This window comes from Onychostoma macrolepis, chromosome 16, assembly GCF_012432095.1.
Source record: "Onychostoma macrolepis isolate SWU-2019 chromosome 16, ASM1243209v1, whole genome shotgun sequence".
In the NCBI taxonomy this organism is placed as follows: Eukaryota; Metazoa; Chordata; class Actinopteri; order Cypriniformes; family Cyprinidae; genus Onychostoma; species Onychostoma macrolepis.
This window is the reverse complement of record NC_081170.1, coordinates 32,380,856-32,397,249: the sequence shown is the minus strand read 5'-3', so window position 1 is coordinate 32,397,249 and position 16,394 is coordinate 32,380,856.

Genomic DNA, 16,394 nt, shown 5'->3' with positions numbered 1-16,394 from the left:
GCAACGGAATTTGTATAATTTTGGATTAAAATAAAATGCTGGAATCAACATTATACTACAAATTCTGTTGTTGAGCTTATGTTCTACTAAGGTAAGAATATTCCTGCAAAAGACAATTTAATAAATACATACTGAAAGTCCATCAACTTTCTGAGATGAGCACACACACATGAGGGTTGTCCCTCTTCTCTGAGACCTTTCCACTTGTTTTGCCTCTATGTATCTGCCTTGTATCCAGTGAATGTTGTGATCCCAACAAAACATCTGCACATAAAAACAAGCAGAAGCTTTAGAATAAAGTTCAGTATTGAATGAAACTAGCTCAATAAAATAAATATAAAAATGGCACTTATACAATACAATCAGCATTTACCAGTACTTAAACTAAATAAGTAACCTTTTTCACAAATTAAATTACTCGAGTAAAACATGTTACCTTTGAAATATTTCAAGTGTGCAAACGATGCCTGCTCCCGGGACGCCAGGCTGAAGTTGTAATAAGACTGCAAATCTAGCCACAAAGTTGAGGTATGAATTCACAACCATCTGACCCTCAAATAGTCAAAAGCCACTGCTGGGTGCACCTGAAATTAATAAATATAAGCAATAATGTAACCTACAATACAGTATTTCAATATAAAATGTAATCTAAAATACAAGTTTATCAAATGATTTACAACAGAATTCGTAATCAGCTGATTAATCCACATCAGCTGCTATTCTTTGCACCTACGAGAAATAATGAAAATGATCTTGTGATAAAAAAAAAAAAAATGCATTTACATAAATGAGACCAAAATGAACACCCAAAAAGGCAAATATTTCCAAATAAACTCTTACATTTGATTAATACATTCAATTATAATAATACATTGTAGAACTGTACCACCAAATTAAATCATTTATAATGCAAAATTACAACTGTGTTATGACATTAATGTTTTACATAAATTTTTGAAATTACAAATAAGAAATGTTGGAAAAATGCAATGATACTTTTTAAACATGAAACTAAACCGCCATTAGGTGGGGGCAAATAATTTAATGAGTGAGTCATTCATTGTACCGATCTTTTTAGAATACTGAATCATTCAGTAAACACCACTGAGTTTTGCTTTGATCTTTGTTTGGAACGATTTTCATTGGTGAAATAGAACAACAGTCAATATTGTGTCTAAAAAGTAAGTAACTTAATGTTCACTAATTTAAAACAGCTCGCTTATGCTACTTAACAATATCATGGCCCGGTTTCACAAACAGGGCTTATCTTAAACCAGGACTAGGGCTTAGTTAAATTAAGATATTTAAGCAACTTTTACAAAAATGCCTTAGAAGAAAACATTAAGGTGTGCATCTTGACACAGAACAATGACACTGACATATTTTAAGATATTTTCAGTTGAGACAGGTCAAACATGTATTTTAGTCTGGGACTATCTTAAAGGGTAACTAAACCCCTGGTCAGAGCCTAGCTCCACCCACTGGCAATATTTGAAAAATGCTGGAAAAGTGGGCAGAGCCCAGCGGAGACAGAGGGGACGAACCGACTCCTGACTTGCTACAGTGGTTTTGACGACCAAGGGCGTGGTGAGCTCGTGCAGGGGCGTGGTTAGTAAATGCCATCATACGTCACAGGGGTATGCAACGTCCAATAGGAAAATTCAACTGCAGTAGCCACCGTTCAACCTGAAGAGGGCAGCACTCAGATGTTTTTACACCATATATTGTAGAATTAAAACACTTTATAGCCAAATGTCAAAACATTTACTCGAATCAATGCACAGCACTAACAAAGACACAGTCTTACAGATCATTAACTCAAAAAAGTTGTTTTAGGGTTTAGTTACCCTTTAAGCCTTGTCTATGAAACTTGGGGTATATGTTATAAATAAACTCAACAGTTTGAACATCTACCTCATGTTTCTTCCGTGAGTTTATGTGTGCCGTTAAGGTTATTTGTTTTGATGTTGAATGTAATATAATCAGAATCAGTCTCACGTTTTTTTTTGTTGTTTTTTTTTTCACTCAAAGTTTTAATCAGGCTAACTTGTCCAATCGGGCATGTAACGTTAAAGATGTCCTTCACTAAAAAATGGCCCGGACGAGCTTTAATGTCGAGTACAACTACAGTGCCAATAGACACAATTTCTCATTTACATGTAGTTTCTAATTATAGTAAGATGTCACGTCAATATGGGACAGTTGAACACATATGAACAAAGGAAATTTCACATATTTTGCTGTTCGTCAGTTATTTCGACAGATAGTAGTTACTATGACAATCGTTCTCTCTGGCCATTACCTTAAAAGTTGGCTACTTTAAATGCTCTCAATAAGAAGATTCAACTGCCAAAATTAGAAAAATGCAGCATTTAGCCTAACTATGCTATGATAGCAATGTCCAGCTTACTGCACATACCAAGGCCGCTTGTCTAAAGGGCAGGCTATTGCGACATGATATCGCTTATACATTAACTTTAAGTGAACTTATGAATAAAGCCTTTAATCTTCAATCGTTCTGGCACTGCTCCTGTCGGCTGGATTTCAGATTTGAATGATGCGCGCACAATCCCATAATGCCACACTACAGTAAGTTAGTGTAAAACCAGGAGCTACAGCAACAACACCTGTGGCACGTGACAGTTAACAGCTGTAAAACCTTATTTGACCCATAATACATTGCGAATTACAGCTACATCTTGTAAAGTTTAAACAGTAGTATTCTGTAAAATTTTGCTGTAGAAACTACAGAAATTTTTACAGTGAGCTTATACTACTGTTTCAGCTATTAAAATAGTTCAGTTTTGTATGTAATTGCAAAGTGATTGTTTCGTTTCGTTTTTCTATTAAGTTAATTTAGAAAAACATTTGGAGCATTTTTTGTTCGTTATAAGTTTTTGTTTTTTAAAGTAGGCTTACAACCAAGAGGCCAGCGCATACAGTAAGCTGATCATAGTCTATGTTTTATCAATTTAGCCATCTCAAATCATCACGACTTGCCTAAAATAAAATCTGTAGATATAAAACAGTTCAAGCATATAACATGTTTAAATGTTAAACCTAGATAAATGTGTGCTGTATCCAATAGTTTGTGCAGACAGTGGAAGCTAAAGTGCGCTTTGCAGGACGCCAGCGCGATCACTTGCATTTTTTTACAGTGGATACGCCGTCATTTTTGCTCATAAAGGTAAGAGTAATACATCATTCGGAACTGTAAGGGGTCTACTTTTATTTGTGTGCACTCACAGTATCAACAAAATGTTGTGCTTTTATAAAATAAAGAAAACAAACATGATGCGCTTTCTGCTATCTCGTCTTGGACAGGAGCGCTTCACAAAAATGAACCGAAACTCAGCGAATACATGCCTCACAGACATGACAAATATATCTATAGAAAGCTTTAAATGACTACTTAACGAAATAAAACAAATCGAAAACAAAAACTTTCATTATAATCATAATCCATAAAGATGCATTTCTCTCTAAAGGTGCGTCTAATGGGGAGATGGCATCAGGATCGGCAACTTCATCTATGTGAAACGGACTCAGAAAATACTATTTTATTAGTAAATAATTAAAATATCTCCTTACTATTTCCCCGGACACATTCATGGTAATTACTTTTGCTGAGGCTTTGCGGCAAGCTTTAGCCTATTGTGGACACTTGAACACAGAACTCTTCAGCTGCGCTGAAGGCACGGCCTCGTTTTGTTTCCACCAGCGCGGCATTTAAAATTTTTTCTCATCACTAATTGATGGATGTCTAAAATATAAAAATAAGGAGAAGCCTAAAACAGGCCCAAGGCCTGGCCCGCGTCTGAACTATGGCGTGAAAATTGGCCTGAAGCCCGGCCCTAAAGGTGTAAAAAAGTTGGGGCCCAACAGGCCCGGGCTGAAATGCAGGGCTCTAAGAACAGTTACGTTTTTAAAATATTCTCACGGACTGGCTGGAGGGGTTTTATGGTTTTATATATATATATATTAGGGCTGTCAACATTAACGCGTTAACGCATGCGATTAATTCAACACCCTTAACGCGTTAAAATAATTGAATGCAAAATTTTCAGTTTTGGTTAAACTACTATTTAATTTTCTTATAGCCTATGTTGTTTGCTTTTCTCCATGCATCAGTAACCCAGGCATGTGGTTGTTCTATCTCACATGAGCATTAATGAAGATTTACTCATGTTAATTTGCCTTCAAGTTGCCAGTAATAAAGTGGGGCAGCAGATAGACAGTTGGAGTGAATTTAACCTTGACTGTGACGAGGATTCAGACATCTCTCCAAACATTTCAAGGAGCTCTGGGACAGGCGGTGCCGGGTCTGTGAGTGAAAAATTGAGTGAAGAGAAACTCCCTCATAATGATGAGATTTATGAACTCTTCACCATCAATTAATCCCTCAGGGCAAGAAAAGGCCGCGAGAAAGGCAAAAAAAATAAATAAATAAAATACAATAAATAATAAGATAGCCATTATTTCTATTTACTATTGTAATTTGCAATTTTCTATTATTATTATTTCTAAATACCCCTAATATTTGTAATGTATTTGTAATAGGAGATTTTCTAGGAAGCCTATCATATTCAAGAAAGACCAGCAGTTTCTCCACATGACCTTAACTTGCATGTGACCTTGGTCTAGTCCATGTCTCTGCAGAGCGCTGCTGCAGCTGAGCAGCCATGCATCACTGACCTGTTATGAGTTAAGCCACCGCTCTCTGCATCTCTGTGGAATCATGGGTGAAAGGTGCAGTTGCACTGAAGCGGAGCAGGAGGTTTGCTCTGATAGAGGTGTTCACCTTGGCACAGGAGGTGACTGAACCGGAGATATTGTTCCCAGCAGGGCTGCAGATGCTATCCTCACTGCAAGCCTCCTCAGAGCCGGCAACAATAACTCTTTTGTACCTGATATAGTGTAGAGCAGCACTTTTTCTTAATGCAAGATGTTTGTTAGTCTTAGTGTACGTGCCTTGACTTCAATGCCTTTCGAGTTTAAATACAGCTTGAGTCATTTCTGGATGTTGTTCCTGCTACTTCTGTCTAAAATTTTGTGTCAATTCTCTGGTGCCTTCAAAAAAAATAAAATAAAATGTGGTAAAAAAAAAAAAAAAAATTGCAACCAGAACCATCTTTTGGTTTGTTTTGGGTGATATTTTGAAGAATGTTTTTTTTTTTTTTGTGCTTATAGTGAAAGTCAACTGGGTCCAAAACACACACACCTTTGTGTGTGTTCTTGTTTATGCTACATTGTGGGGACCAAATGTCCCCACAAAGATAGTAAAACCTGAAATTTTTGACATTGTGGGGTCCCCTGTGGTCCCCACGAGGAAAAAAAAAAAATAAATGATGTTTATCTGAAAGTGTAACATGCAAACAGGTTTTCTGTAAGGGGTAGGTTTAGGATTAGGGGATAGAAAATATAATTTGGTCTGTATAAAAGTAATAGAAGTCTATGGAAAGTCCCCACAATTCACAGAAACACACACACATACTTTCACTTTCATATGTGTCATTATGTTACAAGCCTCTTTGCAAACTGCATGCTTTTTGTTGTTTTTTTTACATTTTCCCCTGTTTTGTTTCGAAGAGAGCTTGCTTCCTGGGGAATCCTACATTCTTTACCCATCTTATTTTTACTACAATGGGTTAACAGTTGCTAGCTGACATTTTAAAGTTTTCTTATTCTACACAATACCCAATGCTACCCAATCCATGCAAACAACTCATGAGGTCAGGTTTTATGAGTGTAATTTCAGTTGTGAGCTATGGGTGAGATACAATCAATCTTGAATGTTTTCATTGAAAAGCATGTGCTTTTTGAGAACATTAATTTATTTAATTCATTTTGGAGACCATTAGGAACATTATCCATCATAGACAGCTGGGAATTATGTTAATTGGCTGTGGTATTTATACACTTCCAAAATAACTTGGACTATGAGATCATGAGCTTCTAGCATCTTTAAATCAGTGGAGGTCTGATGTGTGATGACTATCATTAACAATCATTTAAGTTTGGGTCAAACCGAAAAACATACATCACCTCTGACACGTTTTCTTGTGCTGAGAATTAATGCAGCTTCTTTTCAAAGAGGCTGGATGTAATTTTATCAGCAGTGTTTTTCAAACAGTTTTGCTTTATAAGAATTGTGTGAACAAGCGAGACATTTCTTTACTGTAACTCAGGTTGTGGATTCGGTGGCAATTAGAGTATAACATCACATCCTTCTGTGCTTATTTAATTTATCAGATTTAGATTCCGATTGATTTACTAAGGTTAATGTCAGATGACAAGCCTTGTGTTCAGTGTCTGTTTCCTATGGGACTGCTGCAGGCTTCTGAAGAGACTCTTCATCAAATGCAAACTTCTAATATTTCCCTCCTTCTTTTCTGAGGAGGAAAAAAAAAACTGCTTGTATCTCTTTTCCAAGGTTGCCGAATGCCTACAGCTAGTCTTTTGATGTCCAAGAAACCTGTAAGACTAGCCATTTATTTTCAGTTTTGGAAAGGAACTTTATCGAGGTAATGTACAGTTATGGATTGTACTGGAACCTGAAGTCATTTTAGGTGAGAAGATCATTTTGTAATCCACTGTAATATAAACTTTAATATTTATTTGGACACTTGGGCTAGTGTTGGAACACTTAAGTCACACTTTAAAATGTGTAAATGCCAATTAAATAAATAAATAACAACATCAAACCAAATTACATTTACTATACAGAAGTATTGCATATGCACACTTATTAATCATAATGTTCCACAGAAGAAGAAACTACGTCAAAACAGCTTCGACAAAACAACACAAACCCACACAGAAAGCGGTTAAAATAGCATGGTTGCATCAATAAATGCATTTTACAGCACTTTTGCATTTGTTAACAAGGTTGGGTGTGGGGGTTTGTTATTTTCCAGCACGATAGAGCATTAGCGACACTCCCTGGACATTTGAATTCTGACCCGCTGCAATACATACCTGAAGCAACGTAATAAAAACTCAGCAGTATGTGCCTGTAACAATATAATAAAAACAAACTTCAACTGTGTCCACTGCATGAATACTCCAGCAATAGACCTGAGGTACTTGTCTACTACTTTCAACCTACCCTACCAAAACCAATAAATGATAATTTAATCCCAAAAAGGGATTATTCAAACATACACACGCTCATTCCAAGGGTTGTTATATAAGCAGTACTCTTTTAGAATGAGTGCTTTACTTCCATTGCCCCTGCTGAAAAACAAAACAAAACAATAGAACCGTGCCCAAAACACAATAGAAAATTTAATGGTTTTAATGGTTATAATGGGAATTGTATTGGTTTTAATGGAAACTATAATGGTGTCTACTGGTATGTGATGGATTCTATTGGTGGGATGTTAAATCCTATTGGAAAAATGCCCAAAACACACTACAAAAAGGAATTTTGTAATGGTTTTACTGGAAAAAGCTAATGGTTTATAATGGTATTTTAATGGAAACCATTGGGATTTCTGTGATGGTTTCTATTGGGCTTCTATTGTTTTTTTTTAGCAGGGGCAAGTCTTTTCCACTAAAGTTCAAGAAGACACTGTGAACATAATCCATATGAATCGAGCTGTTCACGCCAAGTCAAGAGAAACGGTCACTTTATATGATGAGAAGATGTAATTTAGGCTTTTATTCACGTATGAAGAGCACATTAAATATGAAATAAGACCAGTTCCAGCCAAGTACCAGCCTACATTTCTGCTTTTTGAATTTCCTGTTCTGTGATACAGCCGATTACAAAAATAAAATGGTTTGTGAAAACCAGTTTGTGTTGACTTTAACCGGCACAATGTCCTAGGTCAGGGGAGTCCTAATCCTGCTCATGAGGGGTCATTGCAATGTTGTGCAGAATTAGCCCTAACATACCTGGAAGATTCTATCAATTTGGAAAATCGTATTTAGCTGGCTCATATGTGTTTATTTAGGGCTGGAACTAAATTTTGTGTTAGGAGTGGACACTCCTGTCCTAGTTCCACCAAACCTGACCAGAACATCACCAATAACTGTATCTCTTCCAAAAAAAAAAAAGGGATGTCACAGTCCTTTCTACTTTTTCAAAAAGACTTGCAGTGTACTGAGAGACTTTATGAGGTGTGAAGGCCAATTTTAGTTGTACAATGACACAGCTCTTGTCTGCTGACTCAAGTTTTCCGTCACTTCCTACAAGCTCCTTGAATATCAAAAATGTCACACTTATGAACCGGAAAGAGTGTGACACAGTGCCGAGCATCCTGAAATGGGAAATACAACAAGGCAAACGTTTTGTCGTGTGAAGCCCTCATAAATATTTAATAAGGAAGTGACAGTTGGGTGGTGCTGGCAGCGATGGCTGCTATCTCACGGAGACTGTAGTAGTTCAGATCAATTAATTCTGCCTTCAAACTGCTGTTTGGCAGCAAAGTTCTCTGCCTGTGCATGTTGCTGGATATGCCAAAATAACATTTCACTTCAATGTAAATGAAAGTAAATGTTCATTTTAAAAAGTACTAAAATCAAGTTCAAGGTGGTTTCATTTTGTCAGAGCAATTTCCTGGTCAGTCAAAATGTATGTGATTTTTACATTCCAATAGTTATTAATTTTCATATGTAACCAATTTTCCTCATGGAAATCTTTGGTTTTATCCTCCTTGAATGTCTGAGATATCCCTAGTATTATACTGTAGTTCAAGATGATCACAATATGTCAGACTGTAAAGCTCTGTTTAAAAAAAAAAAAAAAAGTAAATAAGCTGCCTTGCAGTCTGCTGTCATAAGAAGCCGTCTTCTAAGGCACCATCCTGTCCTAAACTGAACCTCATTAGTAAGTGATTTGAAACATTTTTGATAAGACAGGAACTCCATTCACCACACAGATCGTCTTGCGTGCGTCTTGTGAGAAGTGCATGACAGACTCCATTCACTCCAGTTAACTCCAAAAGAGTTTGTTAACATTGTTAACTCAATACAACTAAAATAAACATAAAAATGCATATAACATAAAATATTGGTAAAATACTTTGCAGATAATTTACATAAAACATTTCCTGACTCATCTAGAAACCTGTTTTTTGTGAGCTTGTTGTAATAAAGGTGTAATAAATATGCAATAAAGGTTGAATGCAATTACAATTTATTTTGTTTTTAGGATACAATCAGTGCTGCCTTTCAAACTGTCAAAATGGTGTGTCTAGAAAGCAGTATAATTTTGTTGCCTTGAACAGTCTTCACATTCTCAGCATTCCTAAGATGACTTAACATGCTGTCTATTATGGAAAGCTCACTAAAGATTAAAAATCTGCAGTCTCACAAGACATATTTATCTTTGTCGAAGGAACAACAAATGTTGTGGTGTCATTGCAGGTTTGTTCCCTGCAAGAAGTGAGGCATGAGCTGTTATCCATGTGCCCTTTAATTTGAGAAAGACACTTAACCCCATTTTACTCCAGGGGGATTGACCCTATAACAAGTGTGCTGGAATTCACTTTGAATAAAAGCATCCATTCAATGACTGCTTGCAAAATTGGATTGTTTATCCAGTTTTATCAGGCTCAACATTCATAGAGAAGTAAAAATATGCAGTTATACTGTTACAACTGCTGTCTTGATCATAGCACTGGTTGCGATTTGGGTAATATAGACATCAACTCATATTATGAATGTGTCAGTGATATTCAAATCTCAGTGTTTTATGTCAAGGCCTATAAATGTCCAATGAAAAGTGCACTGCTGTCATTATCACAGCCGAGCTGTTTTACTGTTGCCAATTAAAATGTAATGATCAACCCATATACCTTGTCTTCTGTAAGAAATAGCTAGCTGTATAATTTATATTCTCCATATGGCATCCTAACGTGGGAATCCATCAAAAAACAGATGACACCATAAACACGATAGACACCACATTTATTTGAGTTCATTATATATGCACGACTATAAGGCTTATATTACTGTGAGACAATGAAATCTGGCATGTTTGTAACTAGTTTCTTTTTTTATCCATATCTTCATTTGTTCCTTTATTTATTTATTTATTTATTTTGTTAGAAAGCAGTACTGTGACCATGTTTTTCACAAGATTTCAAAAGACAAAGCAATTGTACAGTTCAACAAACAGAAACATATGCATATAAATATACACCAACTATACACAAGTTTTATCTTTCTTTCTTTCATTCTTTCTTCATATAAATATATTCAAATATAATTTCTTATAATATTTTAGAATTGTACTGTTTTACTGTATTTTTCATCAAATAAATCAAAACATTTATGTTTGTATTAGAGATGGAACAGGTCTTTATGTTGCATGTATTTTATTTTATATACACTGAACAAAATTATAAACGCAACACTTTTGTTTTTGCCCCCATTTTTCATGAGCTGAACTCAAAGATCTTAGACTTCTTCTATGTACACAAAAGGCCTATTTCTCTCAAATATCGTTCACAAATCTGTCTAAATCTGTGTTAGTGAGCACTTCTCCTTTGCCGAGATACTCCGTCCACCTCACAGGTGTGGCATATAAAGATGCTGATTAGACAGCATGATTATTATACAGGTGTGCCTTAGGCTGGCCACAATAAAAGGCCACTCTAAAATGTGCAGTTTTACTGTATTGGGGGGTATACGCCAATCCAGAGCATTCCAAACATGCTCAATGGGTGACATGTCCGGTGAGTATGCTGGCCATGCAAGAACTGGGATGTTTTCAGCTTCCAGGAATTGTTTACAGATCCTTGCAAGATGGGGCCGTGCATTATCATGCTGCAACATGAGGTGATGGTCGTGGATGAATGGCACAACAATGGGCCTCAGGATCTCATCACGGTATCTCTGTGCATTCAAAATGCCATCAATAAAATGCACCTGTGTTCGTTGTCCATAACATATGCCTGCCCATACCATAATCCCACCACCACCATGGGCCACTCGATCCAAAATGTTGACATCAGCAAACCGCTCACCCACACGATGCCATACACGCTGTCTGCCATTTGCCCTGTACAGTGAAAACCGGGATTCATCCGTGAAGAGAACACCTCTCCAAAGTGCCAGACGCCATCGAATGTGAGCATTTGCCCACTCAAGTCGGTTACGACGACGAACTGCAGTCAGGTCGAGACCCCGATGAGGATGACGAGCATGCAGATGATCTTCCCTGAGACGTTTTCTGACAGTTTGTGCAGAAATTATTTGGTTATGCAAACTGATTGTTGCAGCAGCTGTCTGGGTGGCTGGTCTCAGACGATCTTGGAGGTGAAGATGCTGGATGTGGAGGTCCTGGGCTGGTGTGGTTACATGTGATCTGTGGTTGTGAGGCCGGTTGGATGTACTGCCAAATTCTCTGAAACGACTTTGGAGACGGCTTATGGTAGAGAAATGAACATTCAATTCACGGGCAACAGCTCTGGTGGACATTCATGCAGTCAGCATGCCAATTGCACGCTCCCTCAAAACTTGCGACTTGGTATTGTGCTGTGTGATAAAACTGCACATTTTAGAGTGGCCTTTTATTGTGGCCAGCCTAAGGCACACCTGTGCAATAATCATGCTGTCTAATCAGCATCTTGATATGCCACACCTGTGAGGTGGATGGAGTATCTCGGCAAAGGAGAAGTGCTCACTAACACAGATTTAGACAGATTTGTGAACAATATTTGAGAGAAATAGGCCTTTTGCGAGTTCAGCTCATGAAAACTAGGGGCAAAAACAAAAGTGTTGCGTTTATAATTTTGTTCAGTGTGTATCTTTTTTTCTTTTTCTTTTTTCTTTCTTTGAAATGCAAAAGGAGACCAGGAACATAATAAGAAATTACTGTAGATGGCATCCATTTTGATGCCATGTTTTGTTTAAATTCTGTGCTGTTGAAATTTAAGGCAAATATTGAGATATACATGTAAAGTATTTTTTTTTCTTTTTTTTATTATTTATTATTTTTATTTTTTTCTGATACAAGTGAAAATATCAGGTGCAGTTCACATCCTCAGTTAAAATTGCTCTGTGTCAGGAGCTCCTCAAACAAGATAATTCATTTGGCAGATAATTGTCAGCATGAGCCTAAGACTGCAATGTGAAAATGTCAGATGAGAGGCAGGGAAAGGTAATTAAACAGAGACACTGAGAAGCCTCCATTTTGGGACTGTGGGACAGCTGACCCTCGGTAACTCCTCCTCCTTTCCCTGTAGAATCGTTTTGCAGCTAAAATTCTAGCTCACAAGAGAGGTGGTTGACTGGGATGGGGTGACGGTTAGTGCTGTTGCATATGGGCAAGTTTTGCCGTTGCACAGCATGTGCTGCAGGCAGAATTCTAATGCGGTCATCAATAACCCCAAACAGCTGCTCAGAAAGAAACACTCATGTGAGTGAATGCCATGATGGAGCACTTCCTGAGAGAAAAAAAGGGGCTAAATTGATCAATTCAACATTTATTCATTGCCAGTTCTTTTAGATTAGTTTAAACTGCCTACGTTAGAGTTTATGCTGTGTCAGACTATTAATTTTGACTGGCCTGCAGAGGTTAATGTTTACCTTATACGAATGACTAAAAATACATTGTGCAGATTCAGTCATCTTTTCTGTTTCTGCCTAATCTAATGCTTTTTATGCTTTTCTGAACAACTTAGATGACGCACATACAAATGAACCCATTGCCAGAGTTATGTATTTTGCAACCCAGAATCATTGAAACAATGTGCCTGTTGCAACATTTCTGCAAAATGAACATGAAGTGAAACATCCAGTGAGTGTCTGAACATGAATGTGAAAACATTTTATGTTGGTTATTTGCAGCAGTTCAGAAATGAAAAGTCCAGCGAATGTCCCTAAACTAAACTCTCTATTTATGAAATATAATGCATTTATTGAAGCTACCAATGCTACATGTATACCGGTGTATACATATATACTCGGTGGGCTACCAAACAAGTTTACTACATCAAAAAAGCCATACATATGGATCAGGTTATTTGGCATGTAAAATCTAGCTTCCCCTTCAGGAACTTGAGCTGCGTTGAAATGCTTTGGGAACACCTCCAGCGTGACCGTGCTCTGAACCACGTGTGTAATCTGTCCAATGGATGGGCGAGACATCACGGGCGGGCAACGTAATCGACCAGGAAGCTTAAAAGCACGTGCGGTGGAACCGGCGTCAGTTTTTGTCATTCAGCAACCGCTCTGTGTGTGTGTCTGTCGCTATCTGTCGCTGTCTTATTTAGGGTTGTCTGTATAAAAGCATCACAATAAGCTCCATTATGTCTAAAAGTGCATCAAAAACCAAGCACTTGGGCGAGAGCAGATTGCACTACAGACTGTGTGTTCCTCCCTGCAAACACTACATCACTGCTGGGGATACACACAGTCTGTGTGTGGTCTGCTTGGGAATGAGTCATGCAGGCATTGTGAGCGTCTCCCGCTGCGTGAACTTCGCTCCCAGAAGGCTCTTTTTTGTGAGGGAGCCTTCACCAGCGTTCCACGCGGTGCTGGTTCCACTGCCGCCGAGGCGGAGCGGTGGTTGCACTCTTGGGGTTCGCAGGTGGATCTGGTGGAGGGAATAGAAATGGGCGAGTCCCTATCTTCTTCCTCACCCGCAGTTCCAGCGGCTGCTCTCAGGGATCGGAAGCCCGTTCTGTGGTTGTGTGGGATGCGGACGCTTCACCTGTCTTCCTCCGAGGAGGTTGCCGTGGTGAGCGTCGATGAGGATTCGCGCCCTCAACTGCCCCAATATGAGGAGCTGTTGGAGGTGGTTACTTGCGCTCTGGCCAAGTTAAACATCGAATGGCCTGCCGAGAAACAGGCTGAACCGCAGAAAAGCAAGCTGGACGAACGCTTTCTGTGAACTAAGCCGCCACCTCCACGGCAGAGCCTGACGTTCTTCTCTGATCTCCACACCAAGGTGTCAAGATTGTGGGCTAGACCATTCTCGGCTCGCCTCTTCATCCCCGCCTCTCACTATTATGGCAATACAGAGCGACGCTCCTGGTGGAACAGACGCTTGTGAGCTATCTGTCCCCCGGGGCGGCGTCGTCTCTGAAGGCTCCGACCTTGCCCTCCAAGCCGCTGCGCACAAATTCAGCGCTGGTGGGCAAGGGGTACGCGGCTGCAGGTCAGGCTGGTGCGTGTCTGCACATTATGGCGGTGTTACAGGCATACCAAGCTGACCTGCTTAAGGAGCTAGAGGAGGGAGAGGAGCTCAGACCTGATGACATCACAGAGCTCCGCAGAAAAGCTGATTTGTCTCTCCATCCTACCAAAGAGACCTCCTGTGCCATCGGCAGGTCTATGGCAGCGCTGGTGGTGGCTGGTATGAAGAAGGAGAAAGATAGGGTCTTCCTCATGGATGCCCCGCTTGCGCCATCTGGCCGGTTCGGTGACGCCGTCAGCTCCATCGTCGACAGGTACCAGGAGGCCCGTAAACAGGCGGTGGCGTTCCAACGGTTCCTCCCTCGCCGATCTCTAGCTCAGGGGGCTGCTGAGCGGGAGCAGCCCTCGCCGCGTACCAACTCCTCATATAGGGAGACACAGAAAGAGAGCGTTGCCTCTCGCGCTCCCCCGGAAAATGCTCTGGGTCAGGGGCTTCGAAGTCTAAGTTGGATCTACGGACCATCCTTCAGACTAAGAAGTCCTCGACCAAGAAGCCCTGACAGGCATGGCCCAGGGCTTATGAGGGCAGGCCCCTCTGGGGAAGAGCGGGTTACACCGCATTACATGGTGTCTGTCTCTCCTCAGTGCCCTCAGGAGATCAGTCTGCCAACCCTGCAAGAGTTCCAGGGCGCAGCGGTCTCCAGCAAGTGCTTCTCTCAGTTACTTCCACCTGGAAACGTAGCGGAGCTGAGAGGCTCGCTGCCCCTTCGGGGGTCTCTAGAGCAGCTGGTTCGTCCTCCACTTAGGGCACCGAGCTAGCAGCTCTAAGTACACCAGAGGCCAGTCTCAAGAGACTGGTTCCCTTAGTAGACAATTTGGCAGCATGGAAACTACTGCCAAATGTGTCTCAATGGGTCATGCGCACTGTAGAAAAAGGCTATCGCATTCAAGGAATCGCTGCCCTTCAACAGGGTGATTCCCACACTGGCAGGCTCTGGTCATGGCACAAGAAGTAGACATTCCCTTGAGGAAGGAGGCCATCAAGGTGGTCCCTCCTCACGAAAGAGAGTCCGGGTTCTACAGCCGGTACTTCATAGTTCCAAAGAAGGATGGAGGGTTGCGTCCCATTGTAGATCTGCGTCAGTTGAACTGCTCAGTCATGCGACTGAAGTTCAAGATGCTCACACTCAAACAGGTCGTATCTCAGATCAGGTCAGAGGACTGGCTAGTCACAATCGATATAAAAGACGCATACTTCCACATCTCCATCCTTCCCACTCATAGGAAGTTCCTGAGGTTTTTGCTTTTTGGGACCGGGTTCTTCTCTTCGGCCTTGCACTCTCACCCCGAACTTTCACGAAGTGTGTGGATGCTGCTCTGGCTCCTTTGCGACTCCAGGGCATCCGCATACTGAACTATATCGACAATTGGTTGATTCTAGCTCAATCGGAGCAATTGGCAATTGGACATTGAGATGTCGTTCTCTCCCACATGAAAGAGCTGGGGTTAAGACTAAGCGGCAAGAAAAGTATACTTTCTCCAGTACAGAGAACCACAATGCAGGCACGTATGTCTCCTGCTCGGATCGAGTCGATCCTCACATCAGTCAAGAGAGTGAGAGGAGGCTGGCAGAGGTGTAAAAAGTACTCAAAAATTTTACTCAAGTGAAAGTACAGATACTCAGTGAATATTTTACTCAATTAAAGTACAAGTATCTGGCCAAAAACATACTTGAGTAAAAGTAAAAAAAGTACAACTTTAAATTGTACTCAAGTATTAAAAAAGTAGAAGTACTTTTTTTTCTAACAGATATACAGCAGTTTTGTTAAAGGGAGAAAACAAAACAAAATGCACAGGTCAAACACATACATCTAGTGCAACAACAATATTTCTCAATGGTAGTGTAAAAAACCTTTTTAAACCTTTAAAAATCAGCTCTGTTTTCAGCGCGCCATTTTTTTAGTCCATGTTGCTTTAAATGCTAGTCAACTCTGCTGACCCCGCCCCTCTCTTCCGTGGAGTGACGAGCAGACCATAGATATTTGTAGGCCGTTTCTCAAACAGAAGGCTGCATCCTCCGGCGGTCGCATTTGTAGGCTGCATACGTCACAAAGAAGATCTTATTTTAATATATTAATGGTTATAAATTTGACCATTATTCTTAGTTAAGTGTAAATTCTTGTAATATGCTTTTGACTCAGCAAATGTAATGCTCAGTTAACTGAAATAAACCAGGCTTGATGACGTATGCAGCCTACAAATGCGACCTCAGGAGGATGCAGCCTTCCGTTTGAGAAACGGCC